General features: G+C 42.3%; 1 protein-coding gene across 7 annotated transcripts in view; it reads left to right on the plus strand.

Moving 5' to 3' along the window:
- The window catches only part of LOC105494351 (Scm like with four mbt domains 2), a 253153-nt gene that overhangs the window by 83472 nt on the left and 154075 nt on the right, over positions 1-15606 (plus strand). The window contains exon 1 of one of the 7 annotated variants that reach the window (XM_071070498.1): positions 2138-2157. The exons of the other annotated variants lie outside the window; for them this stretch is intronic. The gene's annotated coding sequence lies outside the window, so the exon portion shown is untranslated. Of the gene's footprint in view, positions 1-2137; positions 2158-15606 lie in introns of those variants that run through there. 7 annotated transcript variants of the gene reach the window in all.

Below are 15606 nucleotides of genomic sequence, written 5' to 3' on the forward strand. Positions count from 1 at the left end.
ATGGAGGCTAATCAGAGTCACACAATTAAATTACCGTGCACCACTTAGAAAATTAAAGGGTAAACTCGATAGTCTGTGTGATTTGGAGGATTTATTTTGAGACAATGTAAATGACTATTATTAGTATTTGTATTACTGATAATCTTTACATGGGATGCCAGACGTGTTGTGGGTCTTTGCAGCAGTAGCTGCCTAAGCTGATTTCAGAAATGAATACAGAGCCGAGGCTATTAAACGAGATGGCCCAGTGATCTCCAGGGTCTGCTTTTGCAGCTTAGGAGCTTTGGGGAATGTGCAGGGGAGTTATTGATGGGCAGGTGCCACTGGCATTTCCTAGGCAGGGGCTAAGGATGCCAAATGTCCCTCAGCGCCTGGAAGAGCCCCATACAATGAAGAATTGTTCCTGGTGATCTTGAAATGTTCTGCCAGACACAAAGATGAAATTATGTGTGCAGTGAATGGAGCTTGGAACCTAATTCCAACTCTAAGTTGTTTATATATGGTTTGTATAGTTTTAAAATCGTCTGAATTTTTCAAGAATACAGCTGCCTGGTAAATCCGACGAAGATGGCTCTTTTGTTCGGATGCTTAACAAGAGTTGTTTACTGTTAGAAAATCAGGGACTACAATATCCCTGTTGATATTTCAATACAGGCAACACGTACATATCAGCATACATTTATTTTTTCTGGTTGCATACTAGACAATTTTACATACGATTATTCTCGTCCTGCATTCAAAAGACCTCATAGAAAAGAGTGCCAACAATATTCAGTTTAATACTGTTCTCTTTTATTTAGTTTTTTCTTAACATATTTATTGAGATATAATTTACATACTGTGCAATTCACCCACTTAAAGTGTACAATGGTTTTAGTATATTCAGAATTTTGCAATCACCACCAAAAGCTAAGTTAGAACATTTTCATCATCCCAAAGAGTAGACCCTTACCCGATAGCAGTCACTTCCATCCCCACCCTGATACTATCTTCTGTCAAATCCCTACTTATTTATTGTTAAGTAGATAAAAGATTTGACTGCCACGTTGTGTCTTCTGGTAGAGTTGTGCCTGAGCCTGCACCTACTGAAGTGTGCTTCATTTTTTTATGAATTACTTTCCATTTATTTTTTAATCTCTCAAGTTTGGGCATTTTGTGACTTTAAAACAGTTATATGTGAGGGTAGGTTTTGTTACCTCTGAATATGTATTTAGAGCAAGAGAAGTCATTGGCTCTGACTGGACTGAGAAGACAACCGTGGGTCTTCCTTACACAGAGGTGATGACTAAGCAGCAGCACAGCAGATACCTTGTGATAATAGAAGTATTTTAAACTTCTCTGAGTACAGCTTTATTATTTTATTTATTCTCTACCTTTAATATTGGTTATGGCCTGAATGTTTGTGAACGTCCCAAATTCCTATGTTGATGCCCTAACCCCCAGTGTGGCTGTGTTTGAAAGTGGGGCCTTGGGTTGGGCCCGGTGGCTCAGGCCTGTAATCCCAGCACTTTGGGAGGCTAAGGTGGGCGGATCACCTAAGCTCAGGAGTTTGAGAGCAGCCTGGCCAACATAGTGAAACCCCATCTCTACTAAAAATACAAAAATTAGCCCGGCGTGGTCGCAGGCACCTGTAATCCCAGCTACTCGGGAGGCTGAGGCAGGAGAATGGCATGAACCCGGTGGGTAGAGGTTGTAGTGAGCCGAGATTGCCCCATGGCACTCCAGCCTGGGCAACAGAGTGAGACTCCACCTCAAAAAAAAAAAAAACACAAAAGGGGGCCTCTAAGGAAGTAATTAAGGCTCAATGAGGACGTAAGGCTGGGTCCTTAATCCTTTAGGATTACTGTCCTTAAAAGAAAAGGCATCTGAGAGCTCATGCACTCTCCCTCCACCTCCCTTTTCCCTGAGCACACAAAGAGGTCACGTGAACACATAGCAAGATGGCGGCCACCTACAAACTAGAAGGAGAGGTCTCGGAGTGAAACTGGCCCTGTTGCCGCCTTGATCTTGGGCTCCCCAGCCTCCAGAACTGTGAGATACATTTCTGTTTAAGACACCCAGTCTATGCCGTTCTGATGGAGTAGCCCAAGCAAACTAATACATTATCAGTTTTTTTTAACTGTTAAGAACGACCATGCCCTTGGGACTATAGTGAAAGTGAGTACCGCCATATCTGCCTTTGAATAAACTCTGACTATGAGGAGTAACTCAGGAAACTCAGATTGGGGTGGAGGTCACAAGACCCTGGGCTGCAGTTTGGGCTCTACGCCTTGGTTTTTGGAGCTCCTCCGCGTGGTCTCCTCCATGTCTTCTCTATTTTTACTTCTGGCTGTACCCTTTGTACTCTCACCTCTTACTCTCTTTGTTCCATTATTTTTCAACATTGCATTGTTGCTGAACCGCAGTGTTTAGCAAACCTTTATTTTCTCATAAGTTGAATATGCGGTGGAGAGAAGGGTTTCCCACAAACATACTAGAAAAAATGTGTGTGTGTATGTGATTATAGTAATTATTCACACTTACAACAAAACATTCATTTGATTCAGGAAAGGACAAAGGATAAAATGTTCAGAAATCTCAGTACTGTAGAACTAGATGCTATTATCATTTTAGGACTACCTAGACAACTTTGTGTGTGCATAGGCAATATATTTACACAGGCATGTACTTTTACATTCATAGAGTCCTACCATATTCACTAAACTGCTTTATAACAGTTTTTGTTGATGTTTGTGGCAATAAATACGGATGAAATATAACATTTTAAATAGCCATATATAATTCCATTTTATGTATGTACTATGATGGTTGTAACTTGAGGGCCTTTGGGATATATCTCTCTCTCTGCCTCTGTCTCTGTCTCGATCTCTGTCTCTATAACTCTATCATCTTATCATTTCCCTAATATTACATAATATAAAATGTATATATTGTTAAAAAGAAACCTTTTTATATAAAGTTCTTTGTACTTCTGATTTTCTCTGTACTATACATTGTTCCAGGGAACTTTTTATCAATATATACTGTCTTTTCTTAAAAATGTTGAAACACACTTTATTTTTTGGACATATCAAACCTAAAGAAAAAGTACAGAGGTTAAAATAAAAAAAATCTGCACAGCACCTGTGGGGCTTTATCGAATTCTAACATTTCAACATACTTCAGATTGAAAAAACCCCTGTAGTTGAAACCCTATGTAATATCGGGGCTCCTTTCCAACACCTTTTGTCTTCTGTGGCAACTGCCGTCCTGAATTTGGTGTTTATTTTCCTCATTTATGTTTTTTTTTTGCTGTTGTTGAGATGGAGTCTTGCTCTGTTGCCCAGGCTGGAGTTCAGTGGCCTGATCTTGGCTCACTGCAACCTCCGCCTCCTGGGTTCAAGCAATTATCCTGTTTCAGCCTCCCCATTAGCTGGGACTACAGGTACCTGCCACCATACCTGGCTAATTTTTTGTATTTTTAGTAGAGACGGGGTTTCACCATACTGTTCAGGCTGCAAAATCCCAAACTCAGGTGATCAACCCGCCTTGGCCTCCCAAAGTGCTGGGATTATAGGCATGAACCACCACACCCAGCTCCATTTATGTTTTATATTGCATGTATATTTCACCATAAATCATAGTTAGTATTGTTTTTACCTGTTTTCAGACTTTCCATAAATGGTATCAATATAAATAATTTTTCAATTTGGTTTCTCTGCTTATTCCACAATTTCTCTGTTTTCTTCATGTCATTTAGGTTGTTTTTTGCAAATTTTCACTGTTAACAAACAGAGCTATGAAGAATACTCTTGGGTGAATGTTCTGGTTTACATATGATAGCATTTCTCTGATGATAATGAGATAGTCATTTTCCACAGTGGTTATCATCTAGCCAGCAGCATGCAGTAATCCAAGTTTTCCCATGCCCTGGTCAGTGCTTCGTTTTTGGCCTTGGGCTAGATGTGAAATGCTGTCTTTCTGTGGTTTTCATCCATTTTCCATGATTGCTAGTATGATTTTGTGTCTTTTCCTAGACATGAGGGTTTCCTTTGCCCGTTCACCTCCCTGCTGTCCCCTCTCCCATTTCAACATAGTCTGTTTATTAGACCTTTCTTTTGTGCTGTGCTTCGTGTGTGTGTGTGTGTGTGTGTGTCTTCTATAAGTTTTCTTCATTCCAAGTTCATAAAAATTTTCTTGTGTATTCCTTCTAGAATTTCTAAAAAGTAAAGATCTTTAATCTATCTGGAATCAATGCCTGTGTGTAGGGCAGTCATTGTTCCGGGCCAGTCACTTTCAGTTGGGAGCTTCCTTTTTCAGTACAGGTGTGAGTACAAACAGGACCATTTTCCTTGTGTACTGTATCAGTCCATTTTCATACTGCTGTGAAGAAATATCCAAGACTGGGTAATTAATAAATAAGAGGTTTAATGAACTCACAGTTTCACATGGCGGGGGAGGCCTCACAATCATGGCAGAAGGTGAAGGAGGAGCAAAGGTATGTCTTACATGGTGGCAGGCAAGAGAGCTTGTGCAGGGGAACTCCCATGTATAAAACCATCAGATTTAGTGAGACTCATTCACCATCAATAGAACAGTGTGGGAAAAACCCACCCTCATGATTCAGTTCACCCCTACTGGGTCCCTCCCATGGGACACATGGGGATTATTTACAATTCAAGGTGAGATTTGGGTGGGGACACAGAGCCAAACAATATCATGTACTATGATGTGAAAAAGTTTGGGAGGTGCTGGTCCTATTTGTCATTCTTTGACATTCTGCATACATTTAGAGGTCAAGTTTGTCAAGTTCCCTAAAAAAAACTCCAGTGGAATTTTGATTGGAGTTGCATAAAACTTATTAATTGGGGAACTGAAATTATTATGATTTCAGTTTGCATTTTCTAACACATGCATTGCAAATGTAAGAAATTATATTTTAATGGATAGACTCAGTGCTGAGTGCTGAAAAGCATACCAGGTAAGTAATAAACCCCTACTCTCAAGTAGTTCATAGTTTAAAGCTATATGCTTGGAAATGGACAAGGGAGAGTTACAAAATATTGGAGGTATTAATGGGAGATTTTGATTTTATTAAGAAATATACAAACTCTCGTGTTAAAGAATTCAAAGGAAGAAGAGACCGTATCAGTGTGTCAGTTTTCTTAATGATATAGTGAGTACCTCTGTTGCGTGCCTTAAGATGGGATATTTTATCCCTGATGTTATTTTACCCTGAATCACTGTTAGGAGGCTCACGAATGCCTCAGTGAAACTTAGGGATACCCTCTCTTTTTCAAAGGAGAGATCCACCTTTTCTTTTTTAACTGAGGGCCTCCTCTTCCCTTGCAGAAAGATTGTTAATTTGTTTTATATAGAAGGAACTCTGTAATAAACCGTGTCATATTATTAATTAAAAATAACACATGCTGGATCCTGAGGGAACTCAACATGGAGAGAAGCAGCCACTGAAATTTTAACAGAAATTTTTTTTTAGGCGATTTATTTAATTATCTTTACTGTTCCGAGCAGTGGAAGAACTGGGCCGTTGGCAGGCCCGTTATGCGCTCAGATGGGAATTGCTCTCTCATAACAGGCAGTTTAGAGTTACAGAGTCAGTAATTTTAATCTCCCAGTGAAAAATGGCATTTGGAATTGGCCTTGAATAGTGGAGGATGTGGGTCGTGGAGGGTCGGAAAGACCCCAGGTCTTGCATCTCCATGTCAGCCCCCAAAACACTGAGATTAGACTCTTTAAGCTTTACTTTCTTCATCTGAAAAATGAAGGTACTTCCTATTACTTAACCTCCCAGAATGGTGGTGAGAATGAAAAGGAATTCCATATATTGGCTCTCAGCAGGTGTGACTCTACTGTTCTCTGCAGTTGTTGATCTTACTTCCTATAGTGAAATGGTTCCTTTCATAAGAAAATACTCCAGTGATTCTCCAGAAAAAAAATCGAAGGAAAGAAGATTTCAAAGGATAAGCTCATTTCTTTCAATCATAGAGAATCAGCATCTCTGCCCTGGTTCTCTTGTCTCAATTGGAGAACAAGTGGCTGTAACCCTCTGGCCCTCTGGCTTATTTCATTTATTCTGCGGGGCAAGATGTTAGAGAACACTTACCACACGATTGGAAGTCCTTTGAGGAAGAACTAGATAAAAGTGAATCATTAATTAATTTTTAAGAGTCAGCAGCTGCACACTCAGGCATCTCGTTTGATAGGAAAGGGAAACAACTTGAGTGAATTTAAATCACTTGGCATGTATGACAGCATATTAAAGTAATGAGCAATTCGTCTTGCCAAGTTGGGGTTGTCAAGCTTTGACTTTCTCTCTCTCTGTCTCTCTCTCTCTCTCTGTCTCTCTCTGTCTGTCTCTGTCTCTGTCTCTCTCTCTCTGTCTTTCTCTGTCTCTGTCTGTCTCTGTCTCTCTCTCTCTCTGTCTTTCTCTGTCTCTCTCTCTGTCTCTGTCTCCTCTCTCTGTGTCTGTCTCTGTCTCTCTCTTTGGTAATACCTAGTTTAATTCCTGTAGCTTATATACTACAAAAAGATTTAAAAAACCCCAGCAATAAACAAAATGAAACTTCATGATATATCATCACTGATACCTGTGACTCTGGGACTTTCTCAAGACATCCGAAAATACGTGTACCTTCGTACATGAGGGACGTTTGTTTTCCCCGAGATCTAGGTCAAATTAAGAACAGACTTGTGTCCCATCCAGTTTGAGATAGGCTGGTTGGCCTTCTCAGGGACCTTGTGGTTGCAGCACCGTGACAGTATTCAGTTTTAAACTTTGGATTGATCTCTCCTGAATGAGCAAAAGTAATGCTTTTGCAGATGCCGGGGAATTAATTGCTGCCAGGATTTGCAGAAAGGCAACGTGCACAGTTCCTTGCTTTGTATTTTTACGCTAGGAGTACTGCGAGCTTGATGATTTTGGTTTAGTGACATCCGTGCCAGCAGACTTCTGTTTTTTGCTTGCACGTTGACTGCTTTGCCTAGAAGTTCTGAGGGACATAGTTGAAAGATGCCTTTCCGTGCACCTGGTTAATGAATTCACCCATGGAAACTCTGCCTACGCGTCTCTGACTTTGTCTTCTGCAATCCGTCATGTGACCCTGCTCCAGTGGGCTTGGCTTCCTTCCCTTTCGTCAGACGTGCCAAGTTCGTTTATGGCCCAGGGCCTTTGTACAGGCAGCACTCTCTGCCTGGAACACCCTTCCCTCAGATAATTGCATGGCTTACTCTCACTTCCTTTAAGTCTCTGCTAACATGTCATTTTGTCATGAGGATTTGAGGAATTGTGTACAAATATAATCAGCCCTCGTTATGGCTCAAGGCATATTTAACAGAGTCACTATGTTAAATTCCTGCTAATGAAGGTAAATGTGATTTCATTCGTTTAAGTCATAAGATTCTTGACTGAGCCCAGGTGCCTGCTACAAGTCCAAGTACTTGGGCATTGGCTGACCTGGAATTCGGGTCATGCATTTCTAAGTGGGGACAATATCACCTCCAAAGAGGTGAAAAACCTCAACTTGGCAAGATGAATTGCTCATTACTTTAATACACTGGCAGATTTATTTCCCTTTTTAGCATATTTGATTGTCTGATAACATATTTGCCACTTGACCATTCCTGTGTCCTAGCCCAGAATGGAAGATGCGGAGACACGAACCTGTATTATTTTCTCGCTCCAGTTCCCTCAGCATTTAGGCTGTGTGTTTACTGAAGGATTGAATGGATATTCTTCTATCAGTATGACTGATGAGTCATATTATGGCTTAAGGCATATTTAACAGAGTCACTGTGTTAAATTCCTGCTAATGAAAGGTAAATGTTATTTCATTTGTTCAAGTCATAAGATTCTTGACTGAGCCCAGGTGCCTGCTACAAGTCCAAGTACTTGGGCATTGGCTGACCTGGAATTCGGGTCATGCATTTCTAAGTGGGGACAATATCACCTCCAAAGAGGTGAAAAAAAAATCATGCTTTAAAAATATGCCAAGCACGGATGTCAGTTTAATACATAATAAAAGAAATATGAAGGATGCCTATGGTCTTACAATTTCATGAGGAGGTGTTTAGAACACATATCTAAAAGGGCTTCTTAGGGGCATGATGATGAGAGAAAAAATGGTTGTGAAACCCTGGTCTTTGGGGCGGAGAATATCAGTGAAAACAGGCAAGAACGTTCTGGCAGAATGCCTCCTGTGTCCCCATGAATTTGCCACGCTCTCTCCTTCCCAGCATTAGCCAGAATTTCATGGTCAGACCTGCAAGTACCAGCTCCAGTGGACACTTTTGTGTTACAGTTTATTCTTCTCCACTCAATATTCCTTAGAATTCTCAGAAAACCCATTTTTTCCTTAAGATGGTGCATATCCTTGTGGTATGCAGCCACTGTCTTAGACTGTCCCCAGTTGTGGTTAGGATAATACTGAATTGTGGTGTTCTTTGGCTTGCTGATTTTTTGGAATTTATAACGAAATCAAATATCTTTTTTCATCCAGAGATACACTTTTGTCTTCCAAATGACTCTCACCAGGGGTTTTTGTGCATTTCCTTGGTAGTTTAATAGAATTTGAAACCTAATATTTCATGTCATTTTGATACATAAATTTGTGTTTTCCTTATGCAGGTTTGCACAGGGGTCTGACACAGATCTTTTACCTTCTCTTCTGTGGACCAGGTCATGAAGCAATGATATTGCTGATATGTACTTTTTTTTTTTTTTTTTTTTGAGACGGGGTTTTGTTCTTGTTGCCTAAGCTGGAGTGCAGTGGCATGATCTTGGCTCACTGGGAACCTCCGCCTCCTGGGTTCAAGTGGTTCTCCTGCCTCAGTCTCCTGAGTAGCTGGGGTTACAGGCATGCACAACCACGCCTGGCTAATTTTGTATTTTTAGTAGAGATGGGATTTCTCCATGTTGGTCGAGCTGGTCTCGAACTCCTGACCTCAGGTGATCCGCCTGCTTTGGCCTCCCAAAGTGCTGGGATTACAGGTGTGAGCCACTGACTGCGCTGGCCATGATATGTCTTTGCTTGGAATTGAGAGCAGATGCTTTCATTAAAAATAAGGATCTTAAATTCTGTAGGTTTTTTTTTGTCATTAAGCTGCCTCTATTTTCGAATGATGAGAGGAATAAAACCATGTGGCTTCCCACAGCTGCCCACGTGGGTCCCGTCCATGGATTGAACGTGGGCCAGTCCTCTGAGTAGGCTCACGCACTCAGGACATGACCCCGGGGGAGGGGGCACGAGGACAAAGCCCTCTCCTGAAGGAGCAGTGCTTTCCACTGGCAAAGCCCTGCAAAGACTGCAGCTGACGAGGGTGACAGGACCAGAATTTTAGAAGGAAGTACATGCTCATTTAGTACACATCTAATGTGTGAGCTCTGCTACACATTAGATATCACATTTATCAATAGAGAAACAAATAGGTATAGTCCCTGAGTTTAAGGACTTTATAGGCATGCACATATGTATGTGTGGTTTGCATGTGTGTGTGGAGGTACGTTATCATGTTCACCACCAGCCTACATACTATGGCCATGTAATATCAAGAGGTTCATGGGAGTGTCAAATAGGGAATCTTTTTCAGGGGAGTTGATCCTGGAGAAATCCTTGAAGTGAGCACGCGTGTTAGACCATCTTGGCAGGCCAGAAATGAGAACCTTTTCATTTACAGCCACCACGCTAGTGACTTTGAGACTTCTCTTCATATTTTGTGTGGAATGAAAGAGAACCGAACAGAGGGCTTGAGTGACTTGTCCTGTGCAGGGTGGATCCAGGTTTTAAACTCAGTTGCATGGGAGAACGATGTCCTCCAGGTTGCGGGCTTCCTTGGGAGCCCTGTGGCTGGCTTGATGTCCCCTGCATCGTTCATTCCAACCTTGCTCTTGTCTGAGTGTTCCCTGTGCTGCTATCCAGCCTGGTGGGGCCCATCACTGATGCATTGGCGCTTCCCTTTCCTGGGTGTGCTGGGCCGACCAGCCTCCATCCGGCACCTCACCTGCCTGCTCATATGGCTTTGGAGTGTGCTCACTGCCTTTCCCAGTCCAGCTGGCTGGATCCCTTGGCCATAGCATCTTTTCTGCTCGGCTCTGCGCTCAGCCTTGTTTCTGTTCTGCACTGCTTTGAGCCCTTCTAACTGCCCTAGCCCAGCTGTAAACATTGCTGTTTTTCTTGCCATTCTGATAAAAATCCAACACAACCCATTCACTAATTAGAACATTGCATAAACATGAGTCCTGTTGAGGGAGGTCATGCATTTTGGCTCTTCAGGGTTCACCATCTGTTCTCAGCATGGTCTTTGTATTTCTTCCCTCTGTGATGAAGTAGACCAAGCTCAGCCTCCAGTTGTTCCAGGAACTCTGAAATTCTAGTGTTCCTGATACTTCCGGTTTTCCCTGTGTTGTACAGATTAGCCTTATCTGTGTAATTCTATGCCGGAACATCTTCTTAATAACAGCAAATATTCGTAGAGGGCTGACTGTGTCTCAGGTGCTGTTGTACAGGTTTTACATTAAGGCTTCCAGCAAGCCTGTGAGGTGGGGACTGTTCTTGTCCCTGTGGAAACTGATGATCAGAGAGGAAAGGTAACTCGCTGAAGGTCATACAGCTCATAACTGGTGTATCTGGGACTTGAATAGTCTGGGTTAGTAGCAGATTGAAATTCTTTGGCATATGGACTAGTCAGGGTTCTCCAGTCACGAAACCAGTAGGATGGTGATATTGAGAGATTTGATCCAAGGAATTGGCTCCTGTGATGATGGAGGCTGCAGTCGGCAGGCTGGAGACGCAGGAATGCTGACGGTGGAAGATGGTGTAATTTCCAGTCCCACCCTGAGGCCTGAGAACCACAACTGGTGGAATAGTTCCTGTCTGAAGGCTGCCAGGCTGGAGACCCGGGAAGAGCCAGTATTTCAGATAGAGTTGGAAGGTGGGAAAAAGCCGTCGTCCCATCCCAATGGCAGTGAGGCAGGAGGGATTCTCCCTCACTTGAGGGTGGGTCAGTCTCTTGTTCTCTACAGGCCTGCGATGGATGGGATGTGGCCCACCCATAGCATCTGCTGTACTCAATCTACTCATTCAAATGCTAATGTCATCCAGAAACACCCCAAGAAACACCCAGAATAATGTTTGACCAAATATCTGAGCATCATGGCCAGGCACATTGGCACACATGATGGACCCTCACAGGGGATCGTGACATTTTACTCTCGTGCTGCTGGATTGGGTTTCTTTCTTTGTCTTCTTTTCTTCCTCTCTTCTTTCTTTCTCTTTTTTTCTTTCTCTCTCTTCTTTCTCTCTCTCTCTCTCTCTTTCTCTCTTTCTCTCTGTTGCCCAGCCTGAAGTGCAGTGGCACGATCTCGGCTCACTGCAACCTCTGCCTCCTAAGTTCAAGAGGTTCTCCTGCCTCAGCCTCCCGAGTAGCTGGGATTACAGGCGCCTGCTACCACGCCCAGCTAATTTTTGTATTTTTAGTAGAGACAGGGTTTCACCATGTTGGCCAGCCTCATCTCGAACTCTGGACCTCAGATGATCCACCTGCCTCAGCCTCCCAAAGTGCTGGGCTTGAGATACAAACCCCAGAGATCATGTAATAGTTGAGAAATGTTACAGGTAGTGCTTGTTCATTCTTCCAGGGATCTCTTGTTTCGTTTGCATAGCTGCCTAGCAGTTCAACATTTGGATGTGCCATGCTTGTCGCTGTGAATGCTTTGTGGATGTTTCTGGAACTTGTAAATAAGTTAGCAGATTTAGTCATTTTGTGAGGCAGCAAGTGGAAACAACTAAAACTGTTTGGTGTCCTATTTGGATTAGCGCTGTGTCATCTGCCTCCCACTTAAGGGGTTGTCCCTCTTTTTTCTGTTGAAGGAAAATGCTAGTTTGTATATAAGAGTAAATCCTAATGTGCAATGATTTTAATTTAGACTCTTACTCAATGTTCTAACTAGGGAATGTTTGAATCAGTGATAATTTCAATAGGGGTTAGTGCTGTTTTTCCATTACTTTTTACAAAATGACAAAAGTAACTTGGAAATGAAAATAGCATGTAGATAAATGTATGAAGTAAAATGTGAAAGTCCTCCTTCCTCTCCCCCCTTCAAACTCACTTCTCGGAAATAACTGCAGAAAAGCTGTGCATGTATCTCGATATTTTCCTATTTCTATAAAGATATTCTTATGAAGGTATTTGACATTAGAAATTTAGATGAGAAAAGTGGTGTCTTGCCAAACACGCAGTTCTGAGACATGTTGGTTTCACTCAACCGTCTTAAAACCTGGCTGGACGTGGTGGCTCACACGTGTAATCCCAGCACTTTGGGAGCTGAGGCGAGGGGATCACTTGAGCCCAGGAGTTCAAGACCAGCCTGGGCAACAAAGTGAGACCCCATCTCTAAACAAAAACAAAACAGCAAAAAAAAAACACCCCCAAAACCCCAATCATTTGTTTGTTTGGGTGCGGTAGCTCATGCCTGTAATCTCAGCACTTTGGAAGGCCAGATCACTTGAACTCAGGAGTTGGAGACCAGCGTAGGCAACGTGGTGAAACCCTGTCTGTAGAGAAAACACAAAAGCTATCCAAGATTGGTGGCATATACCTGTAGTCCCAGCTACTTAGGAGGCTGAGGTGGGCGGATTCCTTGAGCCCAGAAGGTCAAGGCTGCAGCGAGCTGTGATCGTGCCATCTTATTTCCCTCCGCTGCTTCTGTGCTGTATGGATTTGTCACATAATTTTTTAGTCAACGTTGAATATTATATTTTCCCCTCTAGGTTTTTACCATACATAGTGCAATTGTGTTGTAGAACAATACAATTGAGAACAATTGTATTATATTTATGATATAAATAATGTTATATATTATTACGTATAACTATTGTATTATATTGAGTATAATACAATTGGGAATGATTGTATTATCCTCTCTGTATTTTAAAATCTATTTTCTTCATAACTTATAAGATGTACAGGCTCTGGGCTCAGCATCTTGCATGGAAGGATAACACTGCTGGGAATACTGGCTGCAGGTCATATTTGGGCATAGAACTCAGTGAGGTATTTAGTTTATTTCTCCCGGGGTGGGTGGAGCACCCCCATCCTCTCATTGCAATCCTTTGGAAGAGCCAAACCTGGAAGCGTCCCCAATCCCAGAAAATCTGTCTAGTTTTTACTTTGCAATGCTGTCCCTCTCGTTCTGGAATTAGGTTATATCGTCTGTTTACCTGGTAAGTAATTAAAACTCAATTTCAGCGCATTAAAATTAACCAAAGGGAAAAAATAACTCCAGCATAACTTTCTATTCTGGGGGGTTCAGTAAACACCATTGTGATTCGCTAACTCCCCTTAGGAAGATCGCTAATAGCTAGAAACGAAACAGACCGTTAAGCTGAGGACAGAGGTCTCCAAGCAGTTGCAGTCTACTGATTTGCTAATTATTGATGGGGATTTCTGTGAGTATGTACAGTTAAAGCCCCTGTGAGTGGGTTAAACATGAGGCTATCTCTGGACGGTTGTCCAGTATGTGGGATCTAAGGCAGAATTTCTGGATTCTCACCGTTCTCTTTTCCTCTAGTTTATTCTGTATTTTACTTCTGGCTTCAGCATTCCTGTTCCCGCTAATCTGTGCTGCTCGCTTGTGCTTTATTTCTGTCTTGTGAGGATGTGGATGATGGTCTGCTGGACCCATCACACGCGCGTGCTGTTTGCCAGTTGGTAGTTCGGCTGCGTTGGGTGGCGGCCTCGGCTCCCTCGGACTTCCAGAGCCCTGTTGATGCCGTTACTACTCTTACAAGCCTATGGCTTATGCCTTAGGGTTGCACAATTTTAAAAAAAGTTCTAGGGTACATGTGCACAGTGTGCAGGTTTGTTACATATGTATACATGTGCCATGTTGGTGTGCTGCAGCCATTAGCTCGTCATTAACATTAGGTATTTCTCCTAATGCTATCCCTCCCTCCTCCCCCACCCCAAGACAGGCCCCAGTGTGTGATGTTCCCCACCCAGTGTCCAAGTGATCTCATTGTTCAGTTCCCACCTATGAGTGAGAACATGCAGTGCTTGGTTTTCTGTACTTTTTGTAAGTGCTTAGTAAAAACATTGTGGGCCAGGGAAATGAAAAGATTTTTAGTTTGCGGCTTGTAGAGAGAAAAGAAAGAATTTGAATGAGGTACAAATGACCTTTTCAGGAATTGCGGCACGGGCCTTTCTTCGACTGCCCACTAACTCCGGCACTTCAATGAACCCCCTTTTTTAGAGGCATTAAATAGAGCTGTGACAAGTGTAGTTACAGCAGATAAATCTAGCTCGTGTATTTTATCTACATAATCTGATTGTAATTTATATATCTTCAGCCTAGATAAAGGAAAGCTATTTCTTATTACCAGATTTTTCTTTTTGTCAACATGATGTGAGTCGGATATTGACTTTAACTGAAGGGGGGTGATTAATCATAGCAGCTTGCAGGGAGATCATTTATTGCTCTGTGTAGCTGAGCGACTGCTGGCAGAGTTGTAAGTCAATCAAGATAAACCCAAGTGGGTTAGTCACTCTTGGATGACGATGGAGGATGTGATAGATTTATTAGCCAAGTTCTCCTTTAAAAATCACTTTACATTCTTAGCAGGTGAATTTGCAGATAGAAAAATACTGAGTCGCCGTCAATGGAAGAATCTGTTAGTTTGCAAAGTAGGGTACGGCCGTCGAAATGTCACAATGAAAGATGAACTACCGAGAGATGGCCATTGGAAATGTTTAGCTCTAGATTAATCTTGTTAAGTTCAAAGAGGGCAATTATGTTCTTAGTAATTCAGGTGCTTGATAGACTGGGAAGAAGAGATTTGTTCTGTGTACAATTACATGGATTGTATAATGGGACATCTTAAGGTTTAGAATGAAATAGTTTGTTTTTCTTTTTCAGGGGAAACTTTGTAACCCTGGCTGACGGGGTTTTTTTGTTGTTGTTGTTGAGTTGGAGTTTCTCTTGTTGCCCAGGCTGGAGTGCAATAGAACGACCTCAGCTCACTACAACCTCTGCCTCCCAGGTTCAAGCGATTCTCCTGCCTCAGTCTCCTGAATAGCTGGGATTACAGGTGTCCACCACCACGCCCAGTTAATTTTTTGTATTTTTAGTAGAGACGGGGTTTCACCAGGTTGGCCAGGCTGGTTTCGAACTCCTGACCTCAGGTGATCCGCCCACCTTGGCCTCTTAGAGTGCTGGGATTACAAGCACGAGCCACCACGCCCGGCCCTGGCTGACCTTTTTTGCACACGAAGCCTTTTTGTTAAACCTGCCTGTTTCCTCTGCGGAGCTAGCGTGTAGTCAGAAAATGCACAGCAACTTCATATGAGCCTTAGCAAAAGAAAATTCTGAAGAAGATTCATTTAGGAAGAAGAAAAATCAGACAGACTTTGCCAAAAGTAAATGTCAGTGATTCCTGAGTTACCCACCCCTTTCATCAATTTCGTCACTGTTTTTCCTCATTAGAACAGATAGAGAATGGACTACTGTATTAAAATGTTCAGATGTACCCTTTATCACTGTCTGTTTCTTTCATTGCTCGAGGAGGTAGGACAGCAATAATGTTCACCTTTCAGCTCAGGAAGGTAAGTGCCGTG

The sequence above is a fragment of the Macaca nemestrina genome, chromosome 9 (assembly GCF_043159975.1).
Source record: "Macaca nemestrina isolate mMacNem1 chromosome 9, mMacNem.hap1, whole genome shotgun sequence".
Taxonomy (NCBI): Eukaryota; Metazoa; Chordata; class Mammalia; order Primates; family Cercopithecidae; genus Macaca; species Macaca nemestrina.